Source organism: Phaenicophaeus curvirostris, chromosome 17 (genome assembly GCF_032191515.1).
Source record: "Phaenicophaeus curvirostris isolate KB17595 chromosome 17, BPBGC_Pcur_1.0, whole genome shotgun sequence".
NCBI classification, from domain to species: Eukaryota; Metazoa; Chordata; class Aves; order Cuculiformes; family Cuculidae; genus Phaenicophaeus; species Phaenicophaeus curvirostris.
Window position 1 is genome coordinate 6930160 of NC_091408.1, and position 23468 is coordinate 6953627.

The window sequence follows — 23468 nt, forward strand, 5'->3', positions numbered from 1 at the left end:
GGGAAGTCACTGGGAAGAGAACTAAGGAGACTTGCAGCCCCTTCTTGTCCCTTTGCCAGTCCGTGAGCACATCCTTTAGCAGAACATACATATTTCTTTTAGTTAAAGAGATTTTCTTTTTTTCTCCCCTCCCTTCAACAGCTAGCGGCTCGTATATTGGAAAGTGATTCATCCTTTGCCAGTAATAAATATTATAAGGATGTACTTCCAGCCCGTATCCTGGTTTATGCTCTGCCTGCCCCTCGGCCCGTGGCCCCCGGCTCCTGCGCCGGCGAGATAGAGATTTTTAGGGGGTAAAAGTGGCTATAAAGCCCCCCTCCCTCATTTTTTTTAACAAGTTCCCAGCGGGACCTCCCCATGCACATCAAGTCCCCTTCATGGAGAAGCGGGACCCTTCCCATATCAGCCTTTGGGGGACAGGACCCCTCCCAATTCAGACTGGGGGGGGGGGGGTATGTTTTAAATCTGCAGCGTTTGCAGCAGAGGAAGGTTTGGGTTGAACAGGACGTTTTCTCTCCTTCTTCCCTCACCCAAGCTGCTGGAAATGCCACTGGAGCTGATGCTGCTCCGAGCTGGCCTGAGCCAGGCGGGGGCTCTGGGGGTAAGAGATGCTGTTGGGTCCGCAAAAAGAGATTAAACCCACCCACTCCGAGAAGCAGGCGGCTCCTGCAGCCCCCAGCCCTCTTTTCCACTCAGATCTCGCTCTTATTTATTTGGCTTCAGGAATGACGCTGGAACCTCTATTTTTTTTTTCTCCCCCTCTGCTGGACCCTAGATTTCTGTTGGAGGGAAAGCTGTTCTGCTCTGAGGGGCAGATTTTCCTCGTTGGAGAGGGAGTTCGCTCCTGATATTTAGAGGAAAGCAAACCTTTCCCAAGCACCCCCCCCACCCACTCAGGAGTCCGGTAGCCTCTTCGCAGCCCAGACGGGCACCGGGGAGCCGCAAAACCCGAGCTCACGCTTTCTTTCTTTTATTTAAAGGCTGTGGGTGCAGCGTGATTGATTTGTCGTGTCCCCCCACCCCTCCCCAACAAGCCTAATGCTGACCTCCCCCCTCCCCAATGCCCTTGCAAGAAATCCGAGTACCGCAGGTGTAACTCTGACTTGCAAATGGCTTTATCTCTTGTGTATCTTATTTGTATATAGTAACGTTAATGAGTAACTCTTGTGGCGCTTGTGGAAGGAGGTAAACAGCGAGCAATCTCTCTGGATTATCCTGTCTATTACTCACCTGGCGCCTGTCTTGATATCCTCAATGGTTTTATGGCTGATGCAGGCGACCCGGCGCTGGGTGGAGGATGGGGGGCGGGGGGGGGGTGTCCGGCGGGGAGGAGGGAGGGAAGGGGGGGTCCGCGGGGAGCCGGCGCCACCTCTCGGGCAGCCCCAGCAGTGCCGAGCGGCCCCCGAGGGCACGAACAGACGGGGGGGGGGTCCAGGGATGGGGAGGTTTGGGTTTTAGGGAGACTTTTTCTCTCCCTCCCCCTCAGATGGTGCCGAGCATCCCCCGAGGGGATCCATGGAAATGGAATGGGGGGGTGGGAGGGTGGGGGAGGTGAGACGGTACCCCCACCCCACTTCTGGCTTTATCCACTGGATTTTATTTTTAGCCCCGTGTGCAGGTTTTTTAGGAAAACAGCGCAATAATAGAGGGGCTGCATTGCTGTTCGGGGGGGGGGGGCACGGGATCCGCAACAGCCTCGGGAGAAGGAGAAGGGGGGGACGCCCCGACACCCCCAGCGCTGCAGCCGCCGTCCTGCCGGCCCACGCTCCGCTATTAGTTAATTATTGATTGATTACAAGTGAAAATTTATTAACCCCCCGGCCCCCTCGCACGCACACACGCTCTTGCCCTCTGCAAACACTCCGAGGGAGGGAGGCGGGTTGTTGTTTTTGGCCTTGACAGCTTCCAGGAATATCAAATTTTAAGCCCTTCGGTCGATCTGCCGTACCCTGGCTGCCCTTTTATTTTTTCTCCCCCCCCGCCCCCCCGTTTCTTTCATGTCTCGGCTTGGGGGGGTCCCGCCGGGCCCCCACCCCGCACACAGCCGGCGTGCGAGCTGGGAGCAGCCAGGCCTCGCAGATCAAAGGGACCTCTCCGGCCTCCGAACCGGGGTTAAAAAAAGAAAAAAGGGTTGATTTCTTGAACGATTGTTCGCAGAAGTCTCGGGAGCGGGGACCATCCCGCCTCCTCCCTCGCCCCAGGCTGCAGGATTGCACCGGGAAACGATTTTGGAAAGGGGAAGGAAAAAAAAAAAGGGAGGAGGAAAAAAAAAAAAGAGGAAATAAAAAGAGGAAAAAAAAAGAGAAAAAATAGAGGAAAAAAAAAGAGAAAAAAAGAGGAAAAAAAGAGGAAAAAAAGAGGGGAAAAGAAAAAAGAGGAAAAAAAAAAGAGGAGTTGCTTGAAATTTAGCAGCCGTGTGTCTGCAGGAGAGTGAGCACCGGTCCCGGTGGGAGCCCGAGGCGCGGGGTCTGAGACACCCCCACTCCCCCCAAGAAGCCCCCGCAAGGGTGGGTTCAGGGTGAACCCCAAGCGGCTCCGTGTGCCCGTGGGTGTGCGGGGGAGGGGTGCGTAACCCCTCTTTCTGCAGCTGGAGCTTTACTCCTGGTGCCGGGAAGCGCTCTCCGAGGGTCCGGTCACCGGGGATTGGGGGGTCCCCCCGCTCCCTGTCCCCTCGGTCCCTGTCACCGCGGCTCGGGGCGGGGGCGGTGGGGGCACCGGCCGGGCGGGTCCGTGCTGGAGGCGCCGGGCTGGCGGGGTTGGGGGGAGCTCTGGGGGAGAAACGGGGCGGGCAAACCCTCCCTCCTGCAGCACCTACTCACGGCTGGAGGAGAAACCCCGGGGCACCCCCGAGCCCCCGTCCTGTCCCCGCTGAGCACCGGGGACGCCCCGAGGCTCGCTCTGACCCTCCAGCCTCTCCCTGTCCATCCAGCCCCTCCGAGCATCCAGCTCCCTTTACACCTGAACCCTTTCTGCTTGCGGGCGGAGAGGAAAAACCCAAGGGCAACCGGCTCTGGAGGGTGGGTTTGGGGGTCTGGGTGGTTTTTTCCCTTCCCAGCCAGCCCCAAATTTCCCACGCGCTTCTCCCCAAACCCGGCGTTGTGAGTGAACAATTACAGCGTGTAAGAACACAGCGAGGGGAAAGCTTGAAGTGGCCGCTCAAGGTGGGGTTGGAGCTCCTGACTCTGTGGGGCTCGGGAGCTTCATCCTTCTCGTCTGCTAACGCTCCTCCTTGGGAGCTCAGCCCGCAGACACCAGCTTTGGGTTTTCCCTTTTCCAATCCACTTATTAAAAAAAAAAAAAAAGATTCTTTTGGAGAAAGAAAAATTTTTAAACTGCTCTCAGCCGAAGAAAAGAGTTCGACTTCGAGTGCAGGTAACGGTGGGTGTAATTTCTGCTGAATTTCACGTTGGTTTCAGCAAACTTGGCGTTCGTTCACTACCCCAAATACAGCCCTTCCTAGAGCAGGACGCTTTTCAACATGGCATTGAAAAAGGAAAAACCAACCTTGATGGCAAGAGACATCCCTCACGACCATCCCGGCCCCCTCCCGTCTCGGGGCAGCCCCCTCCGGCTTCGGCTTCTCTCTTTTCCGAAATCCTTTCAAGCTCGATTTCCCTGCAAGCCTCCAAAGCGCCACTGACAAAATAAAGGTAACAAGGAAATTAGCTCGATAGAAAAAGCCAGTGATGCTTCCCCCCTCCTCGGACCTGCTCCTTCCAGGGAAGTGGGGGGACCGGCTGGGTTTGGGGGTTAGAGGGGGTCCGGGTTGGAGCATCCCACCAACTGGGCTGAAGAATGGGTGACATAAGGACCCTTTCCTGGGGCAGGAAGGGAGCTGGAAGGGTTTGCGCCAAGCTTTTATGCAAAATGTGGAGTCCTGTTGCTGGTCTCTTTGCAGGCAGGGGGTCTCCCCCGGCGCAGACCCCGGCATCGCGCTGCCCCATCGCGTTCCTTGGGAAAGGGGTCACCCCGATCTTCTGGCAGGATTATTTCCCTTCTGCCGTGAAACCTTCCCTAGGCGCTCTCGCATTTATATTTTTCCGCAGGTTTCTTGAAAATTATATTTTTTTTTCCAGCTTGTTGTCCATTCAGGGCCTTCTCAATAATTTTTTGAGGGGCGGTTTTTAACTCCTCCGCTCTTCTGCGTCCTATTTCAGCCGATTTTCATTCTTCCGACTCCGACGTAAACAACAAAGACGGGGGGGGGGAAAAACCCCGAACCTTAAATACAAATGTAAGACAGGTCGGGAGGCTCCCCGGCTCCGCTTGCTGGAGCGGGTGGGGGTAGGAGCTACCCCTAGGAAAAGTGAAAAGCTTGTTTTAATAGGCGGTCATTGCTAAATCTCACCTTAGGGCCAAAACGACTCGCGACCCATTGCCCTCCTTACGATGTATTTATTTGTCTCAGTGGCACCAGCCGTCAGTCATTAGCTGGGGGGGTTAACCCGAGAGCCGCGCCACGGCGGTGGTCTTGCGGCTCTTGGGTTTGTTTAAAATATGATTTCTCTCCAGAAACCCGTCCCGAGGAGGACGAATAACCCATCGCTGGTGAAACACGGTTTTGGTTTGCACCACGAAGGCTTCGCTCCCGGGTAAAGCGGCGGCTTGGGCCAGCAAAGGCTTTGTTTAATGAACCTTGCGGTGTGTTTCAGTATTCTTAACAATTACGACGGGGTAAACGAAGAAGCTGAGTTGCGAGAGCAGCCGCCGGGGTCCGCGGGCAGCGGGGAGAGCTGCCGCCGTCCCGTCCTGGGGACCGGAGGATGCTCCCGGGCAGCAGCTCCCATCCCATCCCATCCCAGAAAGGTGTTCCCAGGCAGCAGCTCCCATCCCGTCCTGGGGACTGGAGGATGCTCCCGGGCAGCAGCTCCCATCCCATCCCGGGGACCGGAGGATGCTCCCGGGCAGCAGCTCCCATCCCATCTCGGGGAGCAGCTCCCGGCAGCGTCGCTCCAAGGGCCGTGTAGCCATGCACGCATTTCTGCGACTGCAGACATAGCACATGCATAGCTTCAAAGCCTCTCCGTAGCTGTATATCACGTTATTCAGACACAGCCCTCTCCGTACGGAAGTATAAAGCGCTGGGCAGGCTTGTAGGTTTCAAATATTTATATAGTTAAAATATGTGTGTCTTTATAGACAGGTGATGCAAAGAGGCGAGGCTGTGCGCGCATTCCTTTCGCTCCGCACACGATGTGCGCGGTGTAGGACACGGGGCACGGGGTGTCCTGTCCCCGGGAGCCCTCAAACAACCCCCACCCCGACTTTCCCAGGCTCTGTCCCGCCTGGCCGAGCACAGCAGCGCTGCCAGGCTGGGGCTGGGAGGCTCTATTTGGTATCGGTGAGCTTTGCATCGTCTTCGCTGTCTCCCGCAATTTCATATTAGCAGCGCCGGGCTCCCTTCCCACCCCCGGGGCAGGTTTGGGGGACCCTGCTCGTCGCCCCTCGAGGTGTGGGAGCCTCCCCGGAGCCCCGGTGCTTGTGTTCACACCCCTTTTACAACCGGCTCTCTGGTTTGTTCCCTCTGCCAAATGTTTAACTGGGGGCGGGGTGGGGAAGAGAGATAAAACATAAATCTAACCCTCCTATTTTTTTTTTTCCTTTTTCCCTAGCTCGGCATCCCACGGCTCCAACCTTCTGTTGTCGAGGGGATGGACCGACGGTGCCAGAGTCTTTCCCTTGCACCGGGCAGAACAACAAGGAGCTCCATCCCCGCCCTGGAATCCCGAAATAATGAAACTGAGGAATCATGAAATCAAAGCAGTAGCCAGGACTTGGGTGCCAGCTCGCCCGCAGGTTTAGGAGAAGGAGGAGGAGGAGGAGAGGGAGCCCCGGTGCTGGGGGAGCCGCCGGGGTCCCTGGAGCCGGGGCCGTTCCCGGGGCTGCTCAGCCGCTCCTGGAGTGCCATCTGGTGGGGACAGCTCGGCAGCGCCGACAGGGCTCGGTTCCAGGGGTCCCTCACACCCCCCTGCCCCGGGAAGGGTCTCCCCAAAGCTGGCAGGGGGAGCGGGGCAGCGGCAGGAGAGGCTGGGGATCCCCAGCTGCTCGGGCACGAGGGTGGCTAAGGATGCAAAAAGCGGCATTAGCAGGGAAATAATAGAAATTGAAAGTGTTTCTTCTTCAGAGACTGAGAAAGAAGGGTGTCTTCTGGACATCCTGCGTGCCCACCCTCCTTCTGTTCGCTTATAATCATGGGGAGGGGAGCTGAGAGCATGTGTGCGAGAGACTGCAGTCAGCACCGACACGACGGCTCCCGGCAGAGATTTCAGTGGAGTCCACATGAGAACGCTGGTTCTAGGCTTTCACAGGGAAGTGGAATTAGGCCTGGTGGTTTTTTTTGTAGGAAAAAACCTCTCAGAGTTCTAGAAGTGTGTGTGGCTGGGCTGGAAGCAGGAGGGCTCTTAAAATGAGCCATCACACCCCCCAGCTGCACCTGCGGGACGGTTTGTGTGGCACAAGGCCTCCTTTGCTTTGTCTCCTTGGGTTTCTGCTCCCCTCCCTCACATATCCACATGCACACATGTACTGAGCTATTTTGCTTCCATGTTTTTGTCTTATATGCTTTCCTTACCAGTTGCTTACTCATACACACTTAATTACATGCACACACAAACCAGACTTTGCCACATAATTATATTCGTTCTATTTGTGTTACACTTTTCGCTCTCTCTTACACACACAGAGCTTCACAAGCAGCTTGTCTTATTATACCCTTATTTCTGTTTTCTGCCTCCTCCCTCATTACGAAACTATTCTGCACCAGAAATTACCATTTTGCATGACACACACCACTCTGGGCCAGAGATCAACTTACTGTGGTGGAACTGGGGGCATTAAAATGTGAGAACAAGGATGTAAAAGCAGGAAGACATGCATCAACCTTCAGGGTAAACAATGGGAATGATATTGATTGCCTTTTAATGTGCAGTGGTCACACAATGGGGAAGAAAGCCTTCCCAGGGAAAGAAAATAAGCCCACTTAAGACACTGGTAGCAGACACGCATGTTTCAGTGAAACTTCTGGACCAGTGCAGATGGGACCTTATCTCAGGGCATCCTGTAGGGAAGTGGCTTTCCAGATCCAGCGGGGCTTCCAAATAAAGTGGTGTCCTACTTTCCAACTGTCTTTGATGGGTGATGAGAAATGCCCATTGTCCCTGCCCAGGCTGGTGCGTGCTCTCATTAAGGCCCTTGAATTGTGTGTGTGCATGTCGGCGTTAGAGCTGTTTGGCAGGGAGGGGTGGACAGAGTTTCTGCTCAAGGTAATTCCCGCGTTTCAGCAGCCTGAAACGTTTCTGAAAGAGTTAAACCCTTAGAGCCTCAGTGCTTCCAGGAGTGGTGGGTAGGGGTGACAGGACGATCGTTGTGCAACTGCATATAAAATGTTTAGTGAAGCTGCACGAACAGAGCTCTGGGGGAATCCACAACTGCAAGGGCAGTGATTTCACTGGGAGTAGAAGGATTAATTTGAGGTGTATCAAAGTAACTTTGCTTTGCTGCCCGCGTGTTGGGTTCTGATCCAAATTGACAGGAGTTAGGTAATCTGGAAAACAGCCATCCCTGCCTTTCCTTAATGAGTTATCTCAAGTCCAAATCACTTCATTTTCAGTGAGGTTGGTGTAATGCATGAGAAAAAGTGTCAGGAAACATGAAGGCACAGCTGCTCTTTCCACTTGGGTAGCTGTGATCGCTTTGAATAATGGATATTCTGTTCAGCTCCTTTGAGGGGAACTTCGGGTCTCCAGCTCCTCACTAAGAGGAGACACGCTGATTTATCATTTATTTATTGGATTATAACCCTGTTTTATGGGTAATCAATTGCTGCTTTTTCAGCTTCCTCTTAAATCACATCACTCCAGTGCAATCAGGAGGTGAGACCACTCCAAGTGCACAGAGGTTTCCCTTCAAAAAGTATTTCCATCAGATTGTTAGGTGTTAACGTGAGCAAGTGACGGAAGAAATAGCAAGCAGGGTCTGATTTGGCTGTGTGCTCTGGGTCTGGGCAAACACTCTTGTGCCTGTGACCCAAAGACATGGTAGTAGAGGGTGATATTTTCTAATCAGCTTTCATGGCTTGGGGACCTCTTGCACTGAAACAAGCTGTGACAGCAATGACACCCATTTTGGGGCTAAACCCTATTTCTCATAGAAAAATAAAGGGTGGACAATCTGTAAGCTGAGACAGCAAGGGCTTTTAAGACTGCCCTTTGTTCCTACCCTAACACTTGAACACCCCTCCAAATGCCTCCCAACCCCTGAGCAGGACCCAACGTGTCTCTGGTCACGGACCCAAACCAAGCTTAGCTTAGTGCCCCCCATGCTGCGATCTCTGCGAGGCCTCTCCTGCTTGGCACAGTGCTACCCCTTGTGCTGCAGATCTCAGGGTCTGCACCCATGCAAGCCTCTACCCAGCAGGAGCAATGGGAATCAGCTGTGATTGATAGAGTTAAAATTAAGGTGTGAACTTCCTGCAAGGAGGAAGAAGGCCCTGAGTCTTTATAAGCTTGATTCAGGCCAAGGGAGAGCCTTTTCTGGAAGGCTGCAGTGTTAAGAGAAATATGAGAGGCTGTTGAGAGGACTTGTAAGTGACAGCAATGGGGAGCTCTGGATTCACTCTGGAGGTAGGAGGGAAGCGATGGGGATGTGGTGTTGGTACAGTACTAGAAATGTTTGATGTGTGGTTTCTTTGCCACCCTTAAGAGCTGAGAGGCTGGTCTTTTGCTTTGTTAGCTGTGCTCTTCTTGTGTCTTGGAGGGCTCTGGGGGCTTGGCATTTCTGGTTACTGCTTCTGTGGGCACCAGAGTGATGAATAGAGATGCAAGCAATGTAATTCCCATGGAACTGAAATGTGGATGAGAAAGCTGCTCTGTGTAAATTTGTTATTAGTGTGTGTGAAAACCTGAGGGAAGGAGCTCGGGTAGAGGCTCCCTGTGGTGTTGCTTCTTCTCCCTGGACTGCTGGATCACCCGAGTCCTTCAGCTGATACTGGGTCTTCTGGCCTTCATCTCATGGTTGGACTCGAAGGTTATGGTTGGACTCGATGGTTATGGTTGGACTCAATGATCAGGTGGGTCTTTTCCAACCTGGTGATTCTATGATTCGTGGCTATGAGTGCTGGTCAGGTGAAGTGTTAAAGAATAACAGGAGGTCCATTTTTTGCTGTGGTGCCTGAGGAGATATCAAGCTGGCTTTCTTCTTTGCTGAGGCTCTTCCAGACCTATTCTTGCTTGTCTGTAGAACGCAAACTAAAGCTAAGCAAGCCCAACCTGGTTTTTGGTCCCCAGGTGCCAAGGAGTCGTTGTAGAGAGCTTGTAGCCAATCTGTTCTGTGCCTGACGGTGGATGTGAAATGATCTGAGTTATACACGTGGTCCTGTAGTATCAGTCTCTCGTGCTCTTTGATTTCTGGAGTCCCTTGGCTAGAGAACAAAGGAGGCAACCTGGATTTGGGGAAGATGTTGAAACTTGGGGATGAGTGTGACAAAGATTCTGTTCCAGAGTCAGGAGTATAGCTGGAAGGGAAGGAACCTGATAAACGAGTGACACCCTGCCTCTAGCTGGCCTGGCAGCCTTTTATCATACTGCATTCATCTGCCAGCCTGGCTGGTCCGTTCAACACCTGCTTTCTTATGTGAGAAGTCCCCAGACTACCTACGATGTTCCTTATTTTTAAGGACCTCAGTCAATGTATAATTTTCCATTCTTGGCAAGGCACACCTTGGTAAATCTGGGACAGACATCTGCTGATAACAACCCCCACTTGGGGCTGTGGGTGCTCGGGGGCAAGTACTGTCAGTAACCAGGATGCAGGGATGTGGTGGCAGTTGTGATAGGAGCTTCTGGGTGCTACTCAAACTATGGTCTTATTCCATCTGAAATAGAGTAGAAATAAGTATTGTTTTTAAGGAACTGTTCCCAGGGAACTGTGATAACTTGGCTTTCAAGCAACCTGTTGCCCACTCTAGAGATTGAATGCAGCAAAATGAAAGAGTAGCAGTCCTGGGAAGAGTGGATCCAGGCGTGTCTACTGGTGGGAAATCTGCCAGGCTGCCAGAGTGTCCGGAGTGCCAGGTTTGCTTTGCAAGTCCTTGGCCTTGTTCTTTTTCCCCTGCTGTGAGGGAGCATAACTGATGGGACCATTTGATCACTTCTGGCTTTGTTCTAATATGATCTTCTATGTTATTGATTGTTCAGCCTCATCCAGCTCTGCTCCTGTTTAAGTCTGATAAAGAGCTTCTGAAGGTCCATCCTGACTTGGTATCAAGGTTGTAGGAGACGCCCTCGCTTCTCTGACTAGTTCTAGTGGTTAATAATCCCTCTGAACAGTTTTATTTCTTATTGCTGTCTTCAAAGCTGTAGATACTGTTGCTTGTGCCTTTTGTCACTGGGCTGCAGAATGTCTTTAACTTAAAGGGCAATACCAGGTACTTGATCACTGAGGAAAAAGATCTATTTTTCCAGGAAAACTAATGTCCTGGATTAATTTTTCTTTTGCAAGAAAATGAGATGATGTATGTTGGAGTGAACAACACAACCTTCTAGGCTCTGTTATGTTTCTAGAAGCAACATACCTGCTATGTTCATGTTAGGAGTCCATTTTCCTTCTAGAAGGACATGAGGCAGGAACACACCTGACTCAAATCCATTGTAAAAATGCTGGTCTCTTGATTACTTGTGGATGGCCTGTCAGTCCCAGAGGGGAGGAATGGGCTCATTATGGACATGTCTTACAGCTGAGGGCTGAAGAGCCAGTTGGTGGGTAAACAGACTCAAGACCTCTGCCCTTGTGCTGAGGGAATAGATCAGTGGGAAGGGTGAAGATCCTTGCTCTGGCCATTCTTGGGCTCAGAAATCAGTCTCCTCTGCTGTTTGAGAGGCTGTGCTGAGAGAAGTGTTGCTTTCCTGGTGAACCCAGCAGCACTCTGCAAATAACTTCCAGTGCCCACTAACATCTCTTCCTGCATGGGAAGAGCTGGCCCAAGTCCCTGTCTTTTTTTGCATAGCTGCAACCTGAATGTAAGAGGAGAGCTGTCCTCATCCTCTTAGTTCATGCCATGGTGATAACTTGGTCTGTTAGGGCTGGCTTTTGGGGCCATGGTTTGAAGACAACAGTACTTTGCTGTATGTGGGAAAAACATTAGCATTTCACTGACCTGACAGTGATGTAGCCTCACCTAGACTGAGGAATTCTTTTTCTAGACTTGAGTGGGATTTGTTGGAATTTTTTTTCTGTTTAAATCACTTCAGGCAGAAGGACGTTCTTGGGGCTTAATGCACAGGGATGGCTATGTACACATTAAGTGAAAAATAATTTGGAGCATGTCTGCTTTAACCAAGGAATGGATGTAGAGGCATAGATGTCTAAGCCCTTAACTTCAAGGGGCTTTTCTACTTTGAAGTTAGCAATTCTGATCCTTTTGACCTGGCTGTGTGATGCCAGGCTTGGTGACCCAAATGGCTTTTTCATGATTAATCAGTTGTTGCCTTGGTGAAAGCATCGTATTGGATTAAGAAACCTTATATGCTCTGTGCATAAAGATAGTAAATAGATGAGAAAAGGGAGCATATGTTGCTACTGATCTGTCAGAGGAATGGCTTGGCTCTGATGAGGAGCTGGGGAGCTGCTGCCGGAGGTGGTGGCTGTGCTGGAGATGCCAGTTTGTGCTCGGATGCAGAAGGATGCACATCAAACTCTCATAGAGCCACGTTTGCATAAACCCCAGGTGAACGTGCTTGTGTTTTAAGGAACTATATTAAAATATGCCACTAGATGGCCCCAGGAAGAAGGCGGTTCAGGCTGTGGGGCCCCAGGGAGCGAGGCGAGGGCAGCTTCAGCAGGCACCTGGCTGGCCCAGCCTCAGGGCTGCTCACCTCCCTGCTCTGGGGAAGGGCTGGCACAGTCCAACCGCTCTGACACCACTGGTGGGAAAGAACAAGGGGAGAACTTGGGGCTCCCACACAGCCTTATCTTTTAAAACGCTTTCTGTTGGGTCTTTTGCCATGGGAGCGTGCTCTGGGGTGCAGGCGAGCATGCAGGTGTGGTGCCTCCTCCTCACAATGGCATGAGCTGCCTGTTCCTGCGGCGTGCCCTGTCTCAGCACCCAGTGGCGAAGCAGGTGGCAGCCCAGCAAACCTGGCATGTGGCTCTACAGCCAGCCTGGAGGCTGCGTTTCTGAGCGCCGTGGTCCTAATTGGGTTGGGGAATTAGCTGAGTTTCTTGGAGTCCTGAGTAGCCCATAAAAAGCACTCTCTACCTGAAACCGAACTAACAGCTGTGCCTGGAGTCGCGTCTTAGGGTCGATGACACACGCAGCCTTGTGATGAGTAAACCCCCGGTGCCTGTTGGCTGGAATGGTGGAACTGTGGCTCAGAGCTGCTGTTCATAGAATCACCAGGTTGGAAAAGACCCTTCAGATTGAGTCCAACCATTCCTATCAAATACTAAACCATGTCCCTCAGCATCTCATCCACCTGTCCCTTAAACACCTCCAGGGAAGGTGACCCAACCACCTCCCTGGGCAGCCTGTTCAGAACGCTGTCTTCTAGCTGGGATGATGAAGCAAGTTGCCTTTCCATTATACTATTGTACAAGGGAACCTTAAAGGCTGATTTTGCAAGGGGATGTGGTCTTGTTCTGGTTATAGTTCTAGTTCTTAGTTCAATTAGAAGAAGGATTCCAGCTGGATATTTAGGTCTTGGCATAACTCCAGGTCATCTGGAAGTAAAGGTGGTAGCTGTGCTCATTTCTAAGGCAGCAAATGGTCTTATCTTAAGGTTAGGAGGGGAGCGTAGAGCCTGCACTGTGCTTATGGTCCATACTTCAAACCTCAGCCTCTGGGAACAAGGAGGGATGTGAAGCTGTGGATAGTTGCAGGTGAGCAGTGCTTACCTCTGGGGTGCTGATGAGCTCCTGTGGAGGCTTTAATGAATGGAGCTTCTGTGATGGATGAGATAGGAAAAATCACTAACCCGGGGAACCACAAAACAGTAGCTGGGTCAGGGCATTGAGTGAGCCTGTGGCCTGGTGGTCCTTCAGAAGGAGATGGCTTCTAAATAAGTCAGTTAGGACGGGAAACACAGGCAGGGAAGGAGCTGTCTGGAGCTGCTGTGAAGTCTGCTTTTTGGGATGTGCTGGCACAAAAGTCTGCAGTAAAATGTGATCTTGGAGGCTTTGTAGTGCTGCAGGCAGGTGTAAGCGCTGTCAGGGAAGGCTGTGGGGCAGACTCCCCTTGGGGCTGACAAGTCTTCTTCCTTGCCTCGCACCTTGCCGCCAGCTGGGGAAGTACCTGCTCTAGAGCAGACAGGGAAGTTGCGTCCCTCTTTCCTCTGATATGGACTTGCTTGTGGCGCCTGAGGCAAGTGATGCTGCTCTTCCAAGCTTTGCTCCTGAGGCTCCCTGGAATAGGTCCAAAGGTTTGTCTGGTTTCCTTTCTAGGTTTCCTTCCCTGTTTAGTGGGATTAATAACACCCAAGGGTGTCAGAGTTAATTACTCATCAAGTTTCAAGTGCTCTGAAAAACCCCTGTGCATCCTATTGCTTGAATTTACAAGACACTACTGCCTCCTGTCTCCTAGAGGAGAGACTGATGTTGAAGGATTGAGGTCCCTTCAGTGACACAAGCTAAAGCCCTCAAAAAATTCCAAGAGCTGTCTGTGCCTGTTGATGCTGGTAGGAACTGATGGTGCACAAGACAAAATACCTATGCTCTTAGGAGCAGCTTGATTTAGGAGTTGGTCAAAGAGAAAAGATGAAGGCTTCTCAGCAAGACCCATTGCTCAAAAGAGTAAACCAGCCTTCAGATAGAAACCTTGGGACAAGCTGCTCTTTTATATGTGGCTGTTGGCTGTCAGTGGTAACACCCCAGGACAGAGCTCAGGTCATCCAGCTGAGAAACGCATCTTTCATCCTTTGAATTCCATATCTCTGCTGGAACTGGTGCAACTGAACTTACTCAGTTTGGGATGTTTTATCTACATTTTGGCCATGGGGCAAATAGCTCTTTTTTTGGTATAACCAGTGTGAGCTGAAATAACACGTACCGTGAAAAGAGGGGCTGGATACCAACGGATAAATCCAGTTAAGCACAACTTAGAAAGGAAGCAACAAGCCTGAGACACCTTGTCTCTGAAGCCAGGAGCTTTTGTCCTGAAAATATTTGCCCCTGCCTCATATCAATTCAGAGCCATTATTTTCCTCCCAGTGCTTTTTCTAGAGATCATGCTGAAAAATAGCTGTTCACTGAATAATTTCCCTCTGTGACAGCTAAAGTGAAACTTGCTGCTGAGTTCTTTTGGGCTGGGGATTCAGCAAAGCTGCAGTGCGTTGGATTTTGCTGCTTTTACGTCAGGAAGGTTTAGTTCCAGCTGAAACATAGGAAGTACCTGCTTGTGTCAATCTCTTTGCTGGGTTTGAAGGGAAGTGAAATGCACTGCCTGACACCTGCTGAAGATCTCAGACAGGACTTTTTACCTGTGGGAGGAGGAATTTCTGGAAGCTGAAATGCAGAAGAGAGCAGGAATGGTTCCTGAGTGTTTGGAGTCGAGCTGAGCCTGTTCTGTGGAGTGCAGGTCCTTCTGCAGTGCTTGAATGTTTGCTCAGACCACTAGTTTTGTGGGATTGGGCAAGCGAACCTACCAACATATCACTGTGAGGATTTTACTTCCAGACTTTGTTAGTCTTGTTGCTGCCGACTTTATTAGGTGGCAGTGGTGGTAGGCTTGGAGCCCTTGTGATCTAGGCACTGTGGGGGATGTGATGAATTCACACAGCTAATTGCATGGTGTCTCTTGAGACTTTTGGTCTCTTGAATTTCAGGCCTTTTAGCAATGTGGGGAATTGAGGAGCATTTTGTGGTACGCAGGAGGGGGAAGTGGGTATGCAGTGGGCCCTTTGGGATGGAGAACAGCATGGATAGCTGTGTCTAGAGGAAACCGGAGTGGTGTTGCCTCAAATGACTCCTTTTGGCCTTATATTCTGTCATTCTCACCACATAGTACCAGCATGCTGGCAATTCTGTCCACCATCCAAGTCTTCACTGCTATATTCACTGGAGTCCTTGGAAATATCACTGCAAGGTGGGGAGGATGCTCCTGGAAAAATAGGAAAAGATGTCTGCTAAATAGTAGCAGGGCTGCACCGGAGGACCCTGCTGCTGGTGCGTGGTGCTGGGGTTTCTGGTTTGGTTTACTGAGGTGGGGAGGTTTGGGGCAGGAGAGTAACAGGCTGTGCTGGCCCTCTGTGGTTGTGCTGTGCCTGGGCTGGAAGAAGGAATGCCATGCTCTGCCAACAGTCCTGCTGGTGCTGTGGTTTCCTATGCGAAGCTGTTCCCAGGCAGAGGTAGCATCAGCTCTGCTGCTTCTGAAGCAGCTTTGGAGAAAAGCTGCTCGCTTCCCATTCCCTGCTTGTCTGGGAGTAGTTTTGCCTAGGGGAGATCCCAACTGGTGGGTCCCACCCATCTCTTTGCAGATTACTCAGGGTGGGATGCAACCGCCTCTGCCATGAATCCCTGTGCTCCCAGACTGCAGCCTGGGGTCAGGGTAGGGGAGGAGTGGGTCTTGCTTGCACCTTCACCCCTCAAATGGGTGTAGAAGGCTGGTCCACGAACTGGTTGTAAATCAGTACGCGCGAGGAAGGCAATTTTCTGCAAGTGAAACCTGCCCTAACCAAGCCCTGGGGGAGGGAGGAGAACGGCAAGCGTCAAGGTGAGACGGAAGAGCAACAGAATGAGATTTAATTTCCTTCTCAATAATTTTCTCAAGCTGTATAAACTTTCCTTATTTAAAATAAATACTCCCTGAAAACGCATTCTGTGTCAGTGGCCCTGTGAAAACACCCCCACTCACAGCCTGTGCCTGTCCTGTGCTTGCAGCCTCAGCCAAAAGCCAGCAGTTTTACATTTTGCTCTATTAACTTGAGCTGTAAATTTCCTTGTGCAAAGTCTCCCAGGCTGTGGAATGAATTTAAGTAAACAGGGTGGACAATAATAGACTTGTGTTAGGGTGGGTTTTTCAAGTGGCCTGTAACTCTTAGAGTAAGTTCTTCTAAATCTCCCTGTTACGGTGGAGAGTGTGAGCTTGTCCAGAAGGTGGAGGAACTCATAGAAAAGCCCTGTCTGGTGACTCTCCCTGGGATCTTATCTGTGGTCCAGAGAAGAGCATCCAGTGTTTGATAAGCAAATAATTCAGGCGAGACAATCTCTTGCCTGTCGTTTCATTAGGGTTTTTTTTTGTTCAAGACCTATAGGGTTCTTTTTTTTTTTCAGTGACATCTGTGTGAGGTGTTTGTAGGGACTCTGAGGTGTTTCTCCTCTTGTTCTACAACATGCTGAATGCAGACCCTAAAATCAGCTTTCAGAAGAGGTTTCAAGCCTAATCCCTAAACAAGGCACACAAAATTGTTTATCTGCTTTGGAGAATATAGGATTAGTTTCTTCTCAGAATTTTTCTCTGGTGGAAAAAAAAAAAAGGCGGGATGAGTTTCTCCTGCACGCGTGATGGAAAACAATATTCTATTTCAGGTTTGAGGGTATCATTGCTCAGACACCTGTAATTCTGCCTGCTCAGTGTACAAATGTGCTGTATGTGTCTCTGCCCCGCATTGCCAAAGATTCTGAAAGGGTTCTGGAGATATTATGAGGTGTTCACCTTTTCTACAGGGCCAGGAAATCATCTAGACTGTGAATGTAACCTACTGAGATCATTGTCCAATCTCCAGCTAAAAGCAGGCTCAAGATGAACATCACCTAAAAGGGCTGTGAGTGAAGAAAGATGGACTGCACTTTGCAAGCTAGGCAGTTTTCATACCTGGTGTTTCTGCAGTAGATTATTGCTATTTTTCCCATGTACTTGCAGTTAAAATGCACATCTGGTCGGTGGTTTTGAGTTATCTTGTAAAGGGTACTTGATCATTAGATAAAGAGGAAAGGAACTTCTGGCATAAGACAGCCTTTTCCTGGAAAAAAAAGAAAGTTGTAAGCAATAACACGGCATAAAAGCTCACAAATAGGGGTTTCTTTAGACTCCCCTGGGTTTGGCTATGTTGTCAGATTATCTAATCTTTCACCAGCTGCCTCTTGTAAAACTGCAGGCAAAGTGGTTCTGACTTCTGCTAAGTGGTGGGGAAAAAAGGCAAGAAAACATCTTAAGACCCTCATCCAGAACTCAGTAAAACCAATGGAAAACCTCTGAGTCCAGGGGATATTGGATCACTTTCAAAGTGTGGAGAGCACTGGAGAAAGGTTGAGCCCAGCTTGTGTTAGATCTAGAAGCCAAGGGAAATTCTCTGCTCCTGGGAGTAGAAAAAAAGTCTTGGCAATGTCTGGATCTTAGTATTGGAGCAAGCAGTTGACCCAAAATGGTAGAAATTGGGATTTGGGGTATAGAAGGGTGATAAATCTGTGTGTACTGGGGTATTTCAGCTACTCATGAACTGATATATCCTTTATTAGATAAGAGGAGGGTGACTGATGCTTTACGACTCCTGCTACTTGCTTGGCCTCTGTGACAATGTGTGGCTTCTCTTTGAAAAAACTGGACCCAAAATTCTAGTTTTCCTCCCAGTAGGAGAGTGATACTGCAATAAGGCTTAACTTGGGTGTTTTTGTAGCAGCTAAACCCAAAAGATGCTGAGAGATGTTCTTGTAGGATTCATGGTCCTGGACCTGTGGTGTAACTATTGGCATAAGAGCAGCCTTTGCTCAGGTGAAAGCAAAGACTTTTAGATAAAATGAAGTGTTTGCTTTGGCGTTCAGAACCATGGAGATGCCCCAGATGGAGAATTGTCAGTTGACAGATTCATAATGTTTAAGTGCAGCATGAACCCCTGCTTTTTCCCCTTCTTGATAAACTTTACTACTGGCTTTTTTTTTTTTTGAGAGGAGGAGGGAATTCTCATGGTTTTAAGCAAATCACAACTGACTAGGCCTAAGCCCAAGGGTAGAATGGGGAAGGCTTGAGTGTCCTGGAACAACTGGCTACACAGCTCTTTCCTGTTTTCTGGCTGTGGAGATCATCCTTTTGATCAGATTCTTTTCCTACAGTTTTCCAGGTTGTAAATCCAGATTAGTCATGGCAAACAATGAATGGAACAGGAGGTTAAGCCTTGGGAGTGTGAGTTGCAGCCTCTGGGGAGTGAATACACCCTGGTGGCTGGATGGAGAAGCAAGGACATCTTGAGGCCATCTGCCTATGAAATTCCTGTTTGGAAGGATTGAGAGCCTGAGACTCCTGCAACAATCCATATTTCTGTAATCTGCTCAGTTTTGTCTGTAGTTGTCCCTATTAGTTATGACCTGCTTGACTGACTTCTGTAGTACTTAGTCTTGCTGTAAGACTCAGAGTTTTGTCCTGTAGCCAGGGGAGAAAGTTGTAGCTCAGCCGTTTACCATCTTTCTTGTATCTTTGACCTTGATTGCTTCTGACCTGTGCTGCCCAGGTCATCATTATACTCGGGATTCACAGGACAACAGGTCTTGAGTGTATTAGTTGACTGCTGCTCAACTCCTCTTAGGTAATGCTGAGATCTGTACTGCAAGCTGACTTTCTTGCTTCTCTTGTCATACGAAGGTCCAGGAAATTGGGTTGCCTTTATAGGCTTCAATCAGGGGGAAAAAACCACTGCTGAGTGACCTGTCAGGCCTGTAGTGACCATGGGGAAGTGGGTTGCCAACTCTAACATGAGAAGGCAAATGATTAAAATGCAAGAGACAAAGTATCCTGATTCCCAGTCAGCTGTGCCGAGGGATGAGCAGTGCTGTGCACAAGAATGCCACAACTTTTTGTGTCTCTGGTTGAAAGCTCTTACCAGCTGCCCTTCTTGCATGTCACACTGATAGGTGTTTTGAAGGCCAGTTTGGGTTATACTTTCCCAAGACCTTCTGCTGCGGCTTCAAATGCAACCGCTATAACAAAGCGATCCGTGTTCAAAAGTGATGTCTTTGTGAAGGATGAGATGATCTTGCGTTACCGTAACTGCACCTATTGCATGCCCGTACCTACTAGAAATGTTATTTTAAGGCAGTGCTGTAAAGCAGTGGATTTGCAACATAATCTCTTTGGGTGGGGTCCTGAAGCTGTGTAGCTCACTGCTGGAGCTAGAAGTGATTCTGTCTGAATTTGCAGATTTACTTGCAATGCAGAGATTTGCCTGATTAAGGTGGCTTATGAACACAGCTGCTGCTTGGTGCATGCCTTTTGACATCAGTAGTGTTATACCAGGGGTGAAATTTGCCTTCCCTATATTGTTGCCAGTTGCAAGAATTTATCATCCACCTGTGCTCTGATTTATGTGTGTGTAAATCCCAAGTAACTCCATTAACATCAATAAAGCTGTTTGAATAGATCTATATCTGAATTGTGTGCTGAAGACTTCTCATGTTGCTGCTAGCTATGCAGGTGCAGGGATGCGGTTGGGTTCAGCTGGGAAACACTGTGCCATCCAAGTGTGTGTCTAGCATGCAAACAAGAAAAATGCTGAGCTGAAACCACAATGCTCATTTAAAGGGATGCTATCAAGATTTCAAGAGAAGGTTTCTCTTTGCCATCTTAAAATATTTGAACAGGCAAGAATTTCTGAAGAATGTTTCCATGATGGAAGAGATAGCGGACAGAGGAAGATGTGCTGGTCCCTGACCAGTTTTAATGACAAAGCTGGGGAGAAAAATGAGATGGGTTTCTATTCCTAATCTACTTTCTCCACCTTTGCTATACCTTAAATTTTATGCAAGGACAAAGAACAGTAATTTTTTTAGCAAATATTTATTTTGTGGGCGTTTCTTGTTGAGATTTTTGGCTTGTTTGGTAACTTCATAGGCTAAGGTGCAAAACGGTATTGATTTGGATTGGTTTTGGGAGTGTGGAATGCGGCTTTAACAGAATAACAGAATAACCAGGTTGGAAGAGACCCACCGGATCACCGAGTCCAACCGTTCCTACCAAACACTAAACCATATCCCTCAGCACCTCGTCCACCCGTGCCTTAAACACCTCCAGGGAAGGTGACTCAACCACCTCCCTGGGCAGCCTGTTCCAGTGCCCAATGACCCTTTCTGTAAAGAATTTTTTCCTAACGTCTAGCCTAAACCTCCCCTGTCGGAGCTTGAGGCCATTCCCTCTTGTCCTGTCCCCTGTCACTTGGGAGAAGAGGCCAGCACCCTCCTCTCTACAACGTCCTTTCAGGTAGTTGTAGAGAGCAATGAGGTCACCCCTCAGCCTCCTCTTCTCCAGGCTAAACAACCCCAGCTCTCTCAGCCGCTCCTCATAAGGCCTGTTCTCCAGCCCTTTCACCAGCTTTGTTGCTCTTCTCTGTACTCTCTCCAGAGCCTCAACATCCTTCTTGTGGTGAGGGGCCCAGAACTGAACACAGTATTCGAGGAGCGGTCTCACCAGTGCCGAGTACAGAGGGAGGATAACCTCCCTGGACCTGCTGGTCACGCCGTTTCTGATACAAGCCAAGATGCCATTGGCCTTCTTGGCCACCTGGGCACACTGCTGGCTCATATTCAGTCGGCTGTCAACCAACACCCCCAGGTCCCTCTCCTCCAGGCAGCTTTCTAGACAGACTTCTCCCAGTCTGTAGCACTGCATAGGGTTGTTGTGCCCCAAGTGCAGGACCCGGCATTTGGCCTTGTTAAACCTCATGCCATTGGACTCTGCCCAGCGGTCCAGCCTGTTCAGATCCCTTTGCAGAGCCTCCCGACCCTCCAGCAGATCGACACTTCCACCCAGCTTAGTGTCATCCGCAAACTTGCTAAGGGTGCATTCGATGCCTTCATCCAGGTCATTGATGAAGACATTGAACAGGGCTGGACCCAGCACTGAGCCCTGGGGAACCCCACTTGTCACTGGCCTCCAGCTGGATTTCACACCATTTACCACCACTCTCTGGGCCCGGCCATCCAACCAGTTTTCCACCCAGGAGAGTGTGCGCCTGTCCAGCCCAGAGGCTGACAGTTTCTCAAGCAGAACGCTGTGAGAAACTGTGTCAAAGGCTTTGCTGAAGTCCAGGAAGACCACATCCACAGCCTTTCCCTCATCCAGTAGCCGGGTCACTTTGTCATAGAAGGCGATCAGGTTAGTCTGGCAAGACCTGCCTTTTGTGAACCCATGTTGACTGGGCCTGATCACCCGGTTCTCTTGCATGTGCTTCATGATAGCACTCAAGATCACCTGTTCCATGACTTTCCCTGGCACTGAGGTCAGACTGACAGGCCTGTAGTTTCCTGGGTCCTCCCTGCGGCCCTTTTTGTAGATGGGCACAACATCAGCCAGCCTCCAGTCCAGTGGGACTTCCCCAGTCTTCCAGGACTGTTGGAAGATGATGGAAAGATGGCTTTGTCTTGGTGGAATTTCTCCTAATCAGGAGAAATATAATCAGCAGAAATAGAAGGATTGGAAATAGAGCATTCAAGGTGGTTTGTTTCTGGAAGCATGTGTTCATGTTTTGGACTCCATCAGTTAGCCAACATCTGATATGCGCAGTGAAGAAGGAAAGAGGATCATTGGCAGCTTTGTTCTGGGTTGTTTTTTGAGGAGATTAAGATAGCTGGCTCCTTGGAATGAAAGATGGCATCTCATTTAAGCAAAAGACTTGTAGCATTCTGCTGTTTTTCATAGCTGGCCAGGTGGAAGGGGGGGTTGTCTGCTGCGTACTCCCAGATAGTGACAATGTGGGGAGGAAGAAGGAGTTGCCAGGCTCAGTCTCTGGGGAGACTGGGCATCTGTTGCTGTGAGGCTATAGGTATTTGCAATTGTCTGTCTAGCCACAAGTCTCCTTTTTGACCAACTTCTCATTGTATTCAGACATCTGAAAATGGTCAATGATGAAGTAAATAACCTGGCTCTTACCTACCACTGTTTTGTCTTGATGGTAATATGTCCCTCTGAGCTGGAAGCAAGACAAGACAAAAAATAAAGCCCAGCACCTTAACCCTCAAAACAAACCATGGCCATCCTCATACCCTTCATCCCATAGAAAACTAATGTTGTCTTTGGTGTGAGTGAAGTGTGTACTTTTAGGTTGTAACCTTCAAAACTGGTGATTCTTTAATATGAAGAAGTGTTGGAAAATGTCAGTTTGGATCAGATATTTACCTACCCTCCAGGGGCCCCCGAAGCAACCAGTGCAATAGTTGCAATTCAGGTGTCTCATGTGCCTGTTTTTCATGAACGGGTTTCCCACCTGGTACGTGTCTCCCATGGCAGCTCATAGCTCTAGGTCTCCATTGGGTATTCTGGCTGTTTTTCCCACAGGCTAATGCAAACTACCACAGGGGATGGGAAGTGGGACGGAGTCTGTGCAGAGGGTAACAGAGGCCTGACTAGAAACTTATGTGCGTCTACATTTGGAATTTTTTTTTTTTTTTTGCTGCTAATGCCTTTTGTCGTGATATTTTTTTAGGGAGAATGGGTTGCAGGCAGCTTTCTTGGGTGATAGCAGATGGAGTGGCTCTTGTAGAAATGCCACCTGTAAGGTTGTGTGAAGAAGGGAGTCATTAAAATGAAGAATTCCTTTCCAGCCTTAGGACTCTTGTAGGTGTATGCAGGCTTTCTAAAAATAGCCTCCTTAGGCTGACTGAAAACGGGATGCCCCAGGCATTTGACTCTGCAGCTCCCCTCCTCCTTTCCCTGCTTTTGAAGTTGAATGCTTATGGATGTGTTTTAGCTTATCATAAGCCCATCACAACTGACAGTATTGCACCGTCCCAGGGCTGAGGGTTTTCTTTCTCAGCCTCCACCCATGCATGTACCTCTCAGGAAAAGATCACGTGAAATCCTCCACCTGCCTTTGAGGAGATCGTCACTTCTCCATGCCTTAAAGATCATGCTAAGCATTTATTTCACTGAGAACATTTCCCACCTTCTTAAGGACCTCAGACAGTGGCTCTGCCCTTGATCTTGGCAGTTCCTTCTCTGTGACAAACTAGTTCTTGTGGCCTTTAGTCTCTCCATTGAACCCTTAAGCTTGTCTTAAGGGGTTGGATTGGCTTGTGAAGAGGATGGTATTTCTAGGAGTCATTCTGTTTTAAGTTTTTCTCCTAGACATCACAGGGAAAAGAAAAGTTGCTGTTTATACCTGCTGAAATTTTAAGGAGCTGTTGCACCATCAGTAGCAACAGCAGTTGTAGGTGCTGATATTGCTCTGTTGGTTGTGCTGTGAGGGGAAATCTGTCTAGGAAATAACCTAGTAGAAGGAAAGGATGTGAGCACTGAAAGTCTGTAACCACAGACAGCTGGAGGCTGAGAAAACACAGTGAGAAAGATATGTGTGCCTTGTTATACCTGCCAGGTTTGGCCTATGGTCCTAACTAGTCAGGATGCTTTTCTGACCTTGGGTCTGCTGCTGCAGCTGGGTTTAGTGGGGCTGTTTTATAAGCTATATTTAAAGGAGTTGAGGAAAATGGTTTCTGTAAAGGTGTGAGCTTGCAAGTGGATTATAGCTGAGGCCTGAAGAGATATGCAGCCTCCCAGTTGA